This window comes from Alligator sinensis, unplaced genomic scaffold (assembly GCF_000455745.1).
Source record: "Alligator sinensis unplaced genomic scaffold, ASM45574v1 scaffold1298_1, whole genome shotgun sequence".
Classification (NCBI taxonomy): Eukaryota; Metazoa; Chordata; order Crocodylia; family Alligatoridae; genus Alligator; species Alligator sinensis.
In genome coordinates, this window is record NW_005842192.1 from 1,325,415 (window position 1) to 1,341,394 (window position 15,980).

The 15,980-nt window shown below is 47.3% G+C and overlaps 1 long non-coding RNA gene across 1 annotated transcript in view; it reads left to right on the forward strand.

Moving 5' to 3' along the window:
- Positions 1-15,632, forward strand: part of LOC112550743 — a 46,632-nt gene extending 31,000 nt beyond the window's left edge. The window contains exon 3 of the long non-coding RNA XR_003094714.1: positions 15,439-15,632. This is a non-coding gene — a long non-coding RNA (uncharacterized LOC112550743). The remainder of the gene's footprint in view (positions 1-15,438) is intronic.
- The last annotated feature ends 348 nt before the right edge of the window (positions 15,633-15,980 follow it).

Here is a 15,980-nt window from a genome sequence, read left to right on the forward strand (position 1 = left end):
CAGAAATGCCACCGTCGGTGCCCCTCTCCAGAGACCTGTCTCTGCCAGCGTGAGAGGCTGGTGTTGAATCCCTAAGGGCGGGGATCTCCCACCTTGTCTACATGACAAAAGCCTGGTGCCTGAATGCTCTGGTCACCTGGGCAGGGTGGGGGGGAAGCCCGGGCCTGCGCGCGGGCCCAGGTAGCCAGGGATGCTTGGTAGATTGGTCGGCTTGTGGCCAGTATTGGCAGCTTCGATTGGACTGGGCTGCTGAGGTGAGAGAGGGGATAAAAAGGCCTGGGCCAGGAAGAAGGGCAGCCATTAGCCATGCGGTCATCCAGGTGAATCTGAACCTGGCTCTGTCCTCCTCACCGCATGCTCCAAGAGTGCCCTGCCTCCAGAGGAAACTCCAACCACCTCTGGATGATGCGTGTGAGTAAGCTACTCAAGATCTGATTAGATATTTAGCTTCAGTAACTCAGATGCGTGTTTACACGGCTACCTCAGCCACCCTGGTTTGCTCTATGGGATTCCTCTGATATTCCTCTGATATTGCTCTACCTTTTACCCTGTTTCCGCCCTACCCCTGTAATCAATAAAGTTCTCCTTTGTGACCGGTGTGGGAGACTTATTGAGGGGTGGGTCTAAATTATGCCGAGGAGGCCCCTTAGGTCTGTGGACTAAGGGAGAGTTTCCTATTAAGCCCCTGTCTTGGGAAGTGCCCCAAGTGCTTGTATTGGGTCTAGTACCTATTGGACTATCAGGCCTGTGTTCTCCAAGGTGCGCAGAGCCAGCTTTAAATCCAGAGCCTTGGATGGTGGCAGCGGGAACCCCAGGCTAGCGGGTGTGCTCCAGGGAAGGGGTTGGCCGGATGTGAGGCACCCCAAGGGAGGCACTCGGAGCCTGGAAGGTGGGCGGATACAGGGAGGTGGGCGGCTCAGCGCAGGAGTGGCCTCTACTGGCCCGCCACACAGTGGGCCCTGGTTGAGAATCACTGAGGTTAATCAAATTGGAAGTGAGCACATAACACATTACTCCAGTGTAACTTATAGTGGTGTTTTACCCTTGCTTTTTTTTTTTCCTGGGGTAATTCCACCCTGGATTCATAGACATTATACCAACATAGGGCTGTACTTTTTGCATCTGCTCCCTGGGTGCACTGGTTTGGAGGCTGGTTCAATTGGTGTAAATGGGCCATCTGTCCCAGTCCTCAGGATGGGTGAGAGCTGGTCTCCAGCCCTTGAAAACAGGTCTTTTAGAGGCTGTTACTATGGAGTGGGGAGCTGTTTTCTCTTTTTTTTCCTTGGGAAAGGGCTGACCTGGCTCAGATGCCTCCCTCTAAGAGCAGGCTTGTGGCTGAGATTCCCAAGCCCTGGCTGCTAATCTCATTGCACAGGAGCAAAACTCCCACCTTATAAAGGCCAAGGGAGCTTCCTCCTACGGCCACTAATGCCAAGGCACATCCATCAAGTTATTATTAGCAGTAATCACTTCCTCGTCCGGCTACGCCTGTCATTAAGAGCAGCTGGAAAACCACTTGAGGTGATGGCAAGGTCTTTCCGGTCCCTGTGAACCTTGAAGGAATCACTCCCGCTCTGGTCTCTGTGTTACAACTGGATGCCCCACCGACTGGAGTGAGGGAAGTACAAAGGCATCGGAGATAAAAGGGAGCAGGTTGAGACCTGAGCCATCCCTACAAGCAATATGCTATGAAACCACATCTCCCTGGATCTCCAGACTGTTTCATAGCCATGAAGGGAGGGCAAGGCTGGGTGTGTGGCTAAAGCAGGCGCTGGACCAGGACTTAGGAGATTTAGGTCTGAGGGAAGAATAACTTGGTCAAGTCACTTCAGTGCCTAGACCCCTTTAGCCATTGCTACCAATTTAGGGACCCAGATCCAACATTTAGACCCTCCAAAACCCCTGCTGACTTGGTGCTATAACCCTGGAGGCCCCTGAACTTCTTTGGTTCCTAAATGGCTACCAATAAAAACTGCTATGTAGTGGGTCAGACCATAGGTCCATCTTGCCCAGTCTCCCATGTCACACAGGGGCAGAGAGTGGAGGCTGGAAGGAAGAATGACCTGAATCTGACCAGCATTTTTCCCCCTGTTTCTCTCTCTTGCAGCCTCCAATATTTAAGGTATAGGATGTTCTGATTCAGAGGCCGTGCCCTTCACTCCCATGCTCATGCTCAAGGTGCCCTAGGTTCTCCCATTCCTAGTCCTGGGCCTGAACACCAACTGCTAGGACCTGAGATCCCATCACACACCTCAGTCCTGGTGGGCTTCTCCCACAGGCACTTGGGCTGGGTGTCCCAGATTAGGCCTGAGAGAAGTCACCCCCTCTATGATTGTTTATAAATCATTTCTGAGTTGGCTGAAGTGCCCAGTGACAGGACAGGCTTCAGGGCTCTGGGGTTCAAGTTGGAGGAGATGTCTCTCTTCAACATTTTGGGGATTTTTTGGGTAAAAGGTTGCCTTAAAATCAAGGGAACTGGACTTGATGACTCAAGAAGTGCCTTCCAGTCCTCCTCCAGTTCAACCTGTAGTTAGTTGTTTAACTGGTCTTGAGGGGCAGGTTTGGGGCTCTTCCCTGTCTTCCTATTGGCTGGGTTAGGAGCCTCAGCTTTCTTGCCTTTGGGAATCCCATTCCTATGTACCTCACAATCCCCATGCCACTATCTGGGAACAAGGATGCCTCACTTGGGCTGAGATTTCAGTAGCTGGAAATGAAGAGCCTCTTGAAGACAAAATACCATCAGGAGCCATCTGGTGAGGGAGACTAGGCCCCAGCAATCCCAGGCACTCGTGCCATGGAGAGCACCTATTCTGCACCTTCTCCCACACACCAAAACCTGATAAGTGACAAACCAGGCCATGACTTTCTACAACAAACCGGGACCTTTTGTACAGATGTCACTCCTTTTTCCCCTCCAGATCTCAGAAGCTCCAGTGTGCCATAGGAAGAGGGCAGGAGACACCAAGGACACCACCAGAACTTATATCCGTGCCACACTGACTTCACAGGGAATCATTACAGACCTGATCCAAAGCTCACGGAATCCAATGTCATTTTTCATGCTTAAATCCACTTGCTCTAGCACAGCTGTTGGGTTGGACCCATGGAAAGATGATCATAGGATCATAGGAGGTCTGGAAGGGGACCCCACGAAGTCATTCTGTAGGCAGCCTGATCCCCATGCCTCTTCCCAGGCTGGATCATCCCTGATAAACCATCCCAGCCAAGTGTCTGTCCTGCCCTTTTCCAGTCTTCCATGACCTCCATGAGGTCTCAAGAGGATAGTCAATGGCTCTGAAATAACCTCAGTCAATTCTTCGGTACCCGCAGGTGCATCCCATCCAGCTCTGCTGACTTGAAAGCATCTAGCTTTTCTAAGTAATCCCTAACCTTTTCTGCTATTATTCTGGGTTGCTTGTCTCCTTCCTTATCTTTGCTGCCAACTGCACTCATCATCTAGCAGCTGCTTCTATTTGTGAAAATTGAATGTAAAAAAACGCATTAAATAGTTCAGCCTTCTCTGCAACTAGATTGCCTTCCACATTCCCTAAGGGACCTCTGGTTTCTCTGGTGTTCCCTTTACATTTGACATACTTGTAGAACCTCTTTTTATTGTCTTTTATGTCCCTTGCCAGTTACATCTTCAATTGTGCCTTGGCCTTCCTGATTTTCTCCCTGTATGTCCATACGCTACTCTTATACTCTTCCCTAGTACTGGGACCAAGTTTCTATTTGTTATAGGATTAATTTTTGAGTTTCAACTCATAACAAAGATTGTTGTCTAGCCAGGTTGGTTTTCTGCTGCACTTCATGTTCTTCCATCACATCGGGATAGCTTGCTTTTCTACCCTTAAGAGAGCCTCCTTAAAGTACAGTCAGCCCTTCTAGACTCCTTTCCCCCTCAGACTTGCCTGTCAGGACCTCCAAGGAATAATTGCTGAAAAATGGAAATGGGGTTGGGAGCTATTAATGACCAATCAACCATTGTATTGTGGCCAGCATAACAGCTTATCATACTGAAAGCTATTCTTAGTGGTGTCACATGTTCAACTTACTAAGCAGAGTGAAAATGCAAGCAGACACACTTTCAAGTCGTTTCGCACATACTAAATTTAATGCATCACAGCGTTACAATGATTTGTAACTGTCTCATGTGAACATGTGACAAGGCCTTTAAATCACTTCAAAATGACCAGCTAATTCTGATGGAGCAAATCCTTGAAGTACCTTTTGGCCATATGGAATGGGAGAGCTAAGAGCCTTGGTAATTAGGGGGCAGAGATGAGGAGGAGAAGCACTTTGCTCTAATGGGCTCCTATGTTTTGCTTTTTTTGTAAAACCTTTGGATGCATTTATATCTGTGAAAGTGCCTCTCAGGGACAATAACATCAACAGAAATAGCTCTTCAGTTAATGCCTACAGGGTTTCTGCAATGCTGAACACTGCGCAACAGCTTGATATTCCCCAGGTTATTCATTTACAGTCTAATCCATTGGGAAAAAGGGAGTCTTTCCCAATGGATTAGGCATGTGATCCAAATGCCATGACTACAATGGCATTTGGATCAGGCTTCCATGGGCTGGTGTGAGACTCACTTGGTGGAAACATTTGACTCCCATGTGCCCAAAAGACTGGATAAGGCTAGGCAGGTTCAGAAGATACTCCTTAACTCAATTCCCGTGCACCTTTTGGAAGCATTATTTGAGTAGCATTTGCATTGCCTGCTCAGCTCACATCTCTTCTAAGAGTATCGTGGCTCCCACAGCACAGTCGAGGCCTATTATTTTTATTGTGGTGATGCTCTAAAGGCTATGGGCAGGATTAGGGACCTGTTGTGCTGGGTCTTATGAAAACCCCATTGGCTACATAATCCATGGCCCCAAGTGATTATAATCTAAATTGAAACACAATGCCACAGGGAGGGGAAGGAGCAGGGAGGCTGCAATCAGAGCACATCCTGATAAGGGTTAGGAACAACACAGGGATACTAGCAAGTGCCTTGGGGGAGGAGAGGGGCTCTTGTCTTTCCAGCCTGCAGCATTCAAACTGATGCAGAGAGATAATGTGATTTGCCCAACACGGCACAGGGAATCGGTGGCAAAGAAGGGAATGAAATACTGGTCTCCCAATTTCAGGCCTAGTGCTCAACCCACAGCACCATGTTTCCCCAGTGCTATGAATCTGGGTTAAGGCAGCGCCATCCCTCTGGCCCTTTCCCTTTTGGGGTTATGCTCTCTGAGGTTTCTCTTCTGCTGTGTGTTTGGAGCCTTGATATTAGTGAATGCTTGCATTATAAATAACAGTGCGTGTCTCAAACTGTGTTCAGTCCTAGGATGCTGCTGAGTGCATTTTGAAAGTACATAGCAGTGTTAAACCCTGCTTGAGCTTCAACCAGCCATGCTTCATTGGCCATTTTCTTCTAGGCATCATGGCTGAAGGTCTTGTAGAGGGACTGAAGCCTTCCTCCTGTGCTAACTCCTCTCAAACCATGCAAGGCCAAGCCCCAATGACCTGCATGGATCTTCCTGGAGGCATTCAGGGAATGACACTAGGAGAGTGTCAGTGGAAGATAGATAGATAGATAGATAGATGAAGTCATAAAGCTAGCAGGACAGAAGTTGCTTGAGGGTTATTTTAAAACCTGTTTCCACATCTTGCTCTCCACTAACATGGTGAAGAGAGACTGTAAATGCAATTATAATGTGAGAACTTTCATTTTTAGCTGTCCTGCACTTTGCAGTTCCTATTCTCCAGGAGTTATGACAGTCTGTCTGAGTTTTAGAAATGTAAAAAGGTCTGACCTTTAGAAATATATGTGTGTTGCCTCTTTAAAGGGGATGGCAGAACTATTAAAGGCAATCAGTGCCAATGGAAAGGCATGAAAATGACTAAGGTTGTTTAATTTAATTTTGTATTTCATGTATAATGGCGCGTGTTTAATGCTCTGTAGTACAAGGTTTGATGAGTCAGTCCCAAATATGCTTTACAATGCAATAAAAACATTTGAACTTGCTCTATGGGTGAGGTCTTTCTTGGGTACCAGAAAGATGCCAATCACCCTTTTCTAATTCCCAGGAAAAGTGCTTTCTTTTCCCTGCATAGAAGGTGAAGATCACCCTTGGGTAGAAAAGGCCAGCACCAATTCCCTGTGCGACACCTGGCAAACAACGTCTGCCTGAAGTCTCTACTTGAGGTCCTGACATGGATGGAAAAAGGGTTTTTCTCCCTTTCTTTGCTGGACTTGTCTATTTGGATAATTGATTCTTCAGGTCATGGGCAGCCTTTTAATATGAAGAGGCTGAAGGGTGGATCCAAAGAGGATGGAGCTGGATTGTTCTCAGTGCAGGCAGATGGCAGGACAAGGAGCAATGGGCTCACATTTCAGCAAGGGAAGTTGAGGTTGGATATTAGGAAAAACTCTCTCACTAGGAGGGTGGTAAAGCACTAGAACAGGTTACCCCGAGAGGTGATGCAATCTCCATCCTTGGAGGTGTTTAAGACCTGGCTAGACAAAGCCCTGGCTGGGATGATGTAGTTGGGGCTGGTCCTGCTTTGAGCAGGGGGTTGGACTAGATGTGACCTCCTGAGGTCCTTTCCCACCCTCATTTTCTGTGATGCTATAAATTAGTGCAGCACCATTTTCATCAATGGAGTTATGCCAGTTGATATCAGTAAAGGATCTGGCCCAATACATATTACAGTTATCCATTAGTCTATCTACCATGTCTAGATACTGGTAGTTTCCTACCTGTAGAAAATGGCCATTGGCTTTCTCTGCCCCTTTTTGCTTGATTGTTTTCTAAGAGCAAGGGCAAATATACAAACCAGAAAGAACAGAAGTCCTTAGGAAAGAGAGCGCAGTGGGTGAGACTCACTCTGGATCTGAACTAAGAACAAAATGGCAGCTGTCTTCAGCAACTGGCTAGATATTTAAAGATGAAATACAATCACCCCTCCCTATCCCCCACCCACCACAAAGCATAACAATTACAGCATTATCTGCACGACAAATACCATGGCAATAGGATAAAAAAATGAATGGGACTAATTCAGATGGCATAAAGTCTTGGCAGTGTAACCCTCTCCTATCTCCCCAAATATGGACGTCTCTCTGCAAATGCAGATTTTGTCCAGTGCATATTATTAGTATTCTGAGCAAGGAAACTCCATTCTTTGTAAAATACCTGGCACACCTCTGATCACGGAGAAAATCAATCCATACAGCTCTGAGGAAGAGGAAAGTGGGAGCAGAGAATGAGAAATTAGGTTTTCAATTTAATTGAGTCTCCTGAGAATTAGCTATAAAATGATTCTACCTCTTATGACACACATTGATATGATTACTGCTGACCCAGGGCCAAACAAGTAATATAATTTTAATTACAGCTGTTCAGATTGCCAGTGGGATTAAGGCAGACCTGCATGGCCCCTGTACAGGAGAAGAAAATTAAGACTGATTTAGAAGCCATTTTCCAATGAGGATTTTGGACTTATTTTGGACTTCATCGGATATCTGTAGGAGCTGCCTATTCCCTTGATGGGCCCTGATTCTGTGAGGCAACATGCTTTTGATAGAGGCCTGATTCTCCTCTTTTCTTCCAGTCTCTCTCTCTCATTTTGTATGACAACATTCATAGATGAATATCTAAATTTGCTAACCATTTGATGGCTTCGGGGTAATTGATTTTAGATCACCATTAAGTGACCTAATTGAGCAATAGGCAGTCAAGGTTCTTTGAGTAGATATGATATCTTTTCTTAGACCAACTGAATAGTTGGAAAAAAGTTCTTGGCAAGTTTTCGGGTGCAGTCACCCTTCTTCAGGCATGGGGAGTCTCTGCTGTCTAAATGGGCAATTTTTCACAATGTGTTGCACTGGCTGAAAAAAATGCACCACAATCGCAACCCAGACTCTCTTTGATTTTCCATTTATTGAGTAGGTGTCCACATTTTCCGTGAAGTGTCCAGGTGTTATTCAGGGAGGACCAAACTTTCTCAGTAGGTCAAATCCTAGCTGGGGGATTGTAGAGTCGCTGACAATATATTTCTGCGGCAGGTTGGTATTTCCTCCAGTAACCTTAAGGAAGTCAGGGGAGTTTCTCCACTAAACAGCATGGATCCTATAGATAGGGTTAATAGTGTAGTCATTAGAGTGGTCATGACACAGCCACTGACTTGCTGGGTGGCCTTGGAGGGATCTCTGTGCCTCTGTTACCCTTTTCTTGCTTTGTCTACTGAACTTCTCTGAGCCAAGGCATGTCTGTGTCTGGATAGCACTTTGTAAAGGAGTTCAGAGCTCAGATGTGCCCTGGAGGGTCTACTGCAATGCAAATAAATGGTCGCGATGGAAAGCAGCATTGGAATCAGCCTTGATGTGCTCCAACATTTCCTACAAGGTAATAGCAGCCACCTAAGGGCTTAATTTCAAGCTGACTAAATCACATTGACTTCCACTGCAGTCAAATGGTCCCTAGGGGAATAAGCAGGAGGAACTCGCCCTGTGGATAGCTAGTTCAAACCCGGACATAGTGGGGCTCACAGAAAACTGGTGGGATTTATCCCACGACTAGGGTCTATAGACTATACAGGTGGGATAGAACGGGGAGGAAAGGCAGGGGTGTGGCACTGTACGTCAAAGAGCAATACACGTCCTCAACAAATAGCACTGAGTCAGAGAAGGGGCAGGCTGAAGTGCTCTGGGTCAGGATACGGGGGGTCATGGGGAAAGAGACTTAACAATGGGGGTCTACTACAGACCTCCCAACCAAGGGGAAGAGCTGGACCGTGAATTCTTGGGTCAGCTTGCAGAGGCACTTAAGGCAACGGATGTAGTTGTCATGGGTGATCTAAACTACCCAGACATCTGCTGGGAGGAGCAGTCAGCCAGGTCTCACCACTCATGAAGGTTCCTTGCTGAAATACAGGACCTCCATCTAACTCAGGAGGTACACAGTCCCACCAGGGGGAAAGCCCAGCTGGACCTGGTCCTGGCCACAGGTGACGACCTGGTGAGGGGACTCCAGGTCCTTGACCACCTGGGCACCAGCAAACATGACTTGCTGGAATTCACCATCCAGCGCAGGGTGTCAAGGGCTGGCAGCAAGGCAGTAGCTCTTGACTTCAAGAGGTCCAACTTCAATGAGTTGCAGAGATTAGTGGGAGAGGCACTGGAGAGTAGGGGAACTGGGTACAAAAGATGTGTGGTTGTTCGTTAAGGAGATGATACTCATAGCCCAAGGGGTGACAATCCCAATGAGAAGCAAAGGGCATTTGGGAACGCCTGATTGCCAAAAAGGAGGCATACACCCAGTGGAAGGGAGGGACTATCACCAAAGAGGAGTATACCTCCACCGCTCAGGTCTGTAGGGGGGCTGTTAGGAAAGATAAGGCAGATGCAGAACTAGGGCTAGCATCAAGGATCAAGGATAACAAAAAGTTCTTTTAAAATACAAAGGGAGCATGAAGAAGGCACTGGGTAATGTGGGGCCCCTGCATAATATGCTTGGCAATCTGGTGGTTGCATCAGAGGAGAAAGCAGACCTCTTTAACAATTTTTTTGCCTCTATTTTCTTGTGCAGGGACTGGGACTCCCCTACCTAGATTCAGGATGGACTCAGGAGAAACTCTGCTAGGCCTAGTGTCAGGGAGGACCGGGTAAGAGAACTTCTGGAGGGGCTGGACTTGTTCAAATCAGCAGGTCCAGATGCTCTCCACCCCAGGGTGTTGAGGGAGCTAGCAGGGGTTATTGCTGGGCCCTTGGCATGGCTTTACGAGCGCTCGTGGTGCTCTGGCCAGGTGTCAAACTACTGAAAGAGGGCCAATGTGGTCCTCATCTTTAAAAAAGGGAAGAGAGAGGACCCGGGCAACTATAGGCCCATTAGTCTTACTTCAATCCTGGGGAAGCTCTTTAAGAAGATTATCAAGGAGCACATCTGTGATGGGCCGGCATTGGGGATGAAGCTCATGGGCAACCAGCATGGTTTCATTAGGGGCAGGTTCTGTCAGACTAACCTGATTTCCTCTTACGATCAGGTCACAAAATCATTGGACGCAGGTGTTGCGGTGGATGTAGTCTTTCTGGACTTCAGGAAGGCCTTTGACACTGTCTCCCACCCCATTTTTATTAAAAAGCCAGGTGACTCTGGAATTGATGCCTACACAGTCAGATGGATTACAAATTGGCTGATGGGTTGTACTCAGAGAGTGGTGGTGGACGGGTCATATTCAACCTGGAGGGATGTGGGCAGTGGGGTCCCCCAGGGCTCGGTCCTTGGGCCCGCAATGTTCAATTTCTTTATTAGTGACTTGGACGAGGGGGTGAAGAGCAGCCTGTTTAAATTCGCAGACAACACCAGGATTTGGGGTGAAGTGGGCACACTAGAAGGGAAGCACAGATTACAGCGGGACCTGGACAGGTGACAGGGGTGGGCTGATGAAAATGGGATGGGATTCAATACTGACAAGTGCAGGGTGCTGCACTTAGGCAGTGGGAACCAGCAGCATACCTACAGGCTGGGGAACTCCCTTTTCGAAAGCATGGCGGCAGAAAAAGATTTTGGAGTTATTATTGACTCCAAGATGAACATGGGCCGCCAATGTGAGGACGCGGTCAGGAAGGCCAACCGCACCTTGTCATGCGTCCACAGATGCATCTCAAGCAGGTCCAAGGAGGTGATCCTCCCCCTCTATGCGACACTGGTCGGGCCGCAGTTGGAGTACTACATCCAGTGCTGGGCGCTGCACTTCAGGAGGGATGTGGCCAGCATGGAGAGGGTCCAGAGGAGGACCACCCGCATGACCAGGGGCAGCAGGACAGACCCTACAAGGAGAGGCGATGGGACCTGAACCTGTCCGGCCTCCACAAGAGGAGGCTGAGGGGGGACCTGGTGGTGAATACCTTTGCATTTGGTTGTGTTAAAATGATTTTACTTGCTTTGGTCCAGCTTCAAATTGCTCTGTATATCTGCCCTGTTCCTATCACTGTCTCGGTGTCACTGACACTGCATCAGGAGTGATTTGATAGGTACGTCCAGATCACATTCTGAACAGTGCTGACACCCACCAGGAGCTCAGTAGTTATAGTGAGCCCCTCTCCAACCCAGAAAGCATACCTTTTGCCCCCCAACATTTTGTTTTGCTTATAACTATAATTCATAGTTAAATAAAATAATTCATAATTTTGCTTAAATTCACTTCTGAGGCACTTCAAAATCCTCTAGCAAATTACTTTGGGAACTGTTAAAACCCTTTCATAGAAGCAACTTGGAAGCAGAGTTAGCAGTTCAGTTATGGCCAAAAAGAGAGAAAGCAAGTGAAAAAGAGAAAAGTCAGAGTATCAACCTAAGAACAAGCCAAAAGCTCTGTCCCCAAACCCTTAAGCCGCCTGACCAGAAGCAGGTACCAGTACAATAAGCTGAACAAGATTCAAGCCAAGTTTGGACTCGTTCTGTTAAAACGAGCCTTCTGGGAGTCTTGGGAGGAGTCGACCAGATTTCTAGCATAAGGTCTTTAGCAAGAAGCAGCTGGTGAGGCTTTCATGGCTGTCCAAGAAAATATAATATATCATGCACCACACCCAGAGACATCAACAAACAACTCTTTAAGTGTTACAGAAGAGGATACAAGTCTGATTCTTCCCCTTCACACAAAATCCTGGTAACCTTTCTCTGCTAATCTAGCAGGACCCTGACTTTCTGTGGCTTATCAGGAGCACTTAGATGTCCCATTCACAACATCAGTCCTTGCCAATGCTTTGAAGTCAACTGTGCCTGACCTAGAAGGCTTCCCCTGTTGACTTTTATAAACATTTATCCAAACCTTGTGTGTGCAAGCTGCTCATCCTCTTCAAAAAATGCCTTAAGGAAGATAGTGTCCCCCTAAATGTTGAGGAAGGATTTAATTTAATCTGTATCCAGGCTGGGTCAGGATCTTGTATGAGGCTTGAGTGATAATCTTTTCTTCTACAATGGTATGAAAGAATTGTACCAAATTTTGACAAGGAGGCTATAAAATGTTGTATGATGTCATAAGATGATAGAATCAAAGAAAATTGGGGTTGGAAGGGACTTCAGGAGGTCACATCTAGTCGAACGCCTTGCTCAACGCAGGACCAGCCCCAACCGGACCATCCCAGTCAAGGCTTTGTCTAGCTGTGTCTTAAAACCTTCAGGGATGGAGGCTCCACCACCTCTCTGGGTAACTTGTTCCAGTGCTTCACTGCCATTATAGTGAAAGAGGTTTTTTTCTGATATCTAACCTAAACCTCCCTTAATATGACTTGAGCCCATTGCTCCTTTTCCTGTCATCTGCCCCCACTGAGAACAGTCCAGCTCCATCCTCTTTGCAACCCACCATCAGAGTTGAAGGCTGCTATTAAATCCTCCATCAGTCATCTGTTCTGAAGACTAAATAAGCTCAGTTCCCATTTTTGTTGCCCTGTGCTGGACTCTCTACAATTTGTCCACAAGTTGATTTGCATGTTAGGCACATGGAAGTCAACTTGAGGTTTATTGGGTGCTTGCCAATACTCAGGTAAATTGAACTCATGAGTAGCTATAACAGGGATGGACATGACTATCCTGCTCACAGGGCACTTGGAGACTTAGATACAGAAATGGCCAAATGAAGGGAATGGAATATACTTTTATTTAGATTCAGGGATTGTGAAGAGTTGTGGTCATCCACACCGAACTCCTGCATAGTCCAGGCCAAAGCATATCACTCAGTGATTCCTATAACAAGTCCCTAACTTGTTTAAGCTCTGGTATCTTTTTTTAAAGACAGCTCCAGTATCTCTTTTGAAGGACAGTCCATGTTGACAAAGAGACTTCACATGGGAAAGAGCCCACCACGTGCGGAGGGTAATTCTTTCAGTGGTTAATTCTCCTTGGTTACTCATTTCTGCTTCATTTTGTCTCTGAACTGATCTCACCTCTGCTTCCACCACTATACATAAATGAAAGAGGGACTGTCAGTCAAGCCTTTCTCCAAGCTGATACTTAGAGGGGGCATCTACATGTTCACTTTACTGTGGAGATGATTAATTTGCTCCGCAGTAAAGCATCACCGTCTATAGGTGCGGGACTATTAGTCCAAAGTAAACTAATGAATTCCATTGGAGGATAGTACTGCCCAACAGAAGTACTATCCTATGGTGGAGTATTAAATGTGCCAAAACACATGTGTAGACAGTGACCAGGGATGGCTGGGGCATGAGGGTGCTCCAATGCAGGGGCTGCCTACCGGTTAGCCCCACACTGTAGATCCCTTGTGCCCCATTCAGCCCCTCCGCAGCATGCTGAACTGGGGCAGAGTACCTCTGGGTTGGCAGGCTGACCCCTCTCCCCTCCCCTTCCCCCCGCCCCCAGCCCTGTGAGAGCTGGGTTGCACTGCCCTGGCTCCATGTGCTGCTGTCTCAGGTGCATGTGTAAATGCTACACCTGGGAGCAATAAACTCAGACACAGACTATACTGGAGTTTATTTAGACACATTAATAGCACATGTAGATGCATGCACTGTGTGATGGAGCTATCCCTTGCACTTCTTTTTGAAGAAAAAAAATATTAATTATATTTATTATGGTGGCACCTGGAAGAAAATACAGAATATGGGCTGGTGCCTCCCCAAAAAACTTGCAGTCTAAATAGACAAAACAAAACAAAAGAATAGGGGGAAGGGATAGAACCTACAAGCTTATGTTTAAATGCTTTAACCATCCCCCCGGTGACAAAATCACCTTGACACTGATGTACAGACTAAACCCCGTAAGACACTCAGCAGTAATGCAGGCAAACACTTAAATCATGCAGAAAAATAAGCCATTTGCCTGATCCTATCAATGTCCATGATAAAAGCACAACTTTAAATGAATTAAGCAGGCCTATTGCTTTGTTCTGGAGCTCTGTGTACTCAGTGTGTGCGCCTGTGTTAGCTCCTAGTGCATCATTCATCATCAGCAGCAGCAGCAATCCCTTGCAGTCGAGGACGATTATCTTCCACGACTGTCTTATCCATGGGACCGAAGATGGTTGATGAGGCCTATCTAGGATCGACAGATTCTGCTGCAGCTTGGGCACGTGTTTCTGTGCAGGGTGGGTGGTTCTTGGTTTGGTCTGTGACATGCTGCTCCTGCTGCTCTCCCGTTTCCATCTTCTGTTGTAATTGTAAGATTTCTTGCAGCAGAGTCTTCCTCTGTTTGGGGCAGTCCTGGGCAACAATCTCCCAAGAGTTGATAGTGATGTTTCATTTTTTGAAATTGGCCTTGAGGACTTCCTTGAAGTGCATCCTCTGCCCTTCTATAGAGTGTGTGCCTTGACTGAACTGGGAGAACAAAATTTGCTTTGAGAGTTGGGATTAGACATCCATAATGCGTCCGGCCCAAATGAAGTTGATGTCTAATGATCATCACGTCAATGCTCATGGGAAGTACTTTGCTGGCAGCTAAACCAGCCAGCTTTGTCTGTGCCGTAGAATCAGTGGACTCTTTTCCTGTGAGCTTCACACTCAGAGCTCCTTTGTGGTAAAGTATCCCACTGCTCCCCTTCCACTCCAGCCTATTTGGCAGGAGAGAAGAACACATCCACTGGCTCAGGTTATATGAGGAATTCTCCCTTAGGGTGCCATAGCACCCTGGGGTGCCTTGAGATCCTTTCAAGGGTGCGGTGGGGTGCCACACTATATTAGCAATGGTAGATGTGCAAACATGTTTCTCAAGATAAACCCAGAGATGTCAAATAGGAATCCATACTGCCCTGTTGTGGTGCATCCAGGGCTGCAGGCTTGATATGCTTGGACTATACTGAGTGAACTAACTGCTGAAGATTTGAAGGAACTTGAGGCCAGATTCTGGCCTGGTGTTGTTGGCTTAGAAATGGCATTTAAAGGTCTGTTTTTTTTTAGGGGAATTGGCTTATAGGTATAGATATATGCATTATAAGGGTTCAAGATGGGTAGCAGAGGTTAATTGGATTTCTAAGAGATTGAGTCTACCACACAATGTTTATCCCAGCCTTGGAAGCAGACAGGCTGTCTAGCACAACAAGGCCAATGGATGGACACAGTCTGAGAATTGGGGGGGAGGGGGTGCATGCCGTAACACGAGATCACTGCCTTCAAGTCAGATAGGTTGTGTAACACAACAAGGGCGCACAGCCTAGAAAACAGCCTGGGAACCAAGGAAGTATGTACCATACTGCTTGTAACATGGGATAAGTGGCAACAGCTACAAGGCCCCAGAGCAGAGCGGGGCCTAAGTCCCAGTTTTGGGGGAGCCGACCAAATTAGGAGAAGGCCTGGAAGGCTACGTGGGAGTGTGCCCACAGGGAGACAGCCAACCAGAGATAGCCATGAAGTCATCAGGAGTCATCAAGGGGGAAGGAGAATATAATAGCAGAGACTTCAGATTAACAGAGTCTCTCCCATTCCTCCTTCTCCCTCAGAGGGGTCCCTATCCCCATCCCCCGGGTCCCTGAGGCCACCATGGACCAAGGGCATATGACCAGCCCATCTCATGCACCCCACTGGAGGGGGACTGTGGGCCTCAGCATCCCACCTCCAGACTGCTGACACCGAAGAGAGAGAGCCTCAGAAGTGAAGCTTGCATCCTGATCAGATGTACTTTGACTTTGACGACAACCCTAGGACTGGTAGATATAGAGTTGCCTGATTGCTTGTATTGTTGCTTTTTTGTTATCACTCTGGATCAATAAACTCGCCTCCTATCAAGGGGCAGGTGTGGTCGGTCTGACGGTTGTGCTCACCTGGAACAAAGGTATAGGGGCTGGGTCCAAATCCAGTGCCACCAGTGTAACTCAACTGTTCTCAGTGGGGGCAGATGAGAGAACAAGGAGCAATGGTCTCAAGTTGCAGCAAGGGAAGATTAGGTTGGATATTAGGAAAAACTTTCTCACTAGCAGGGCAGGAAAGCACAGGAACAAGTTACCCAGAGAGGTGGTGGAGTCTCCATCTTTGGAGACTTTTT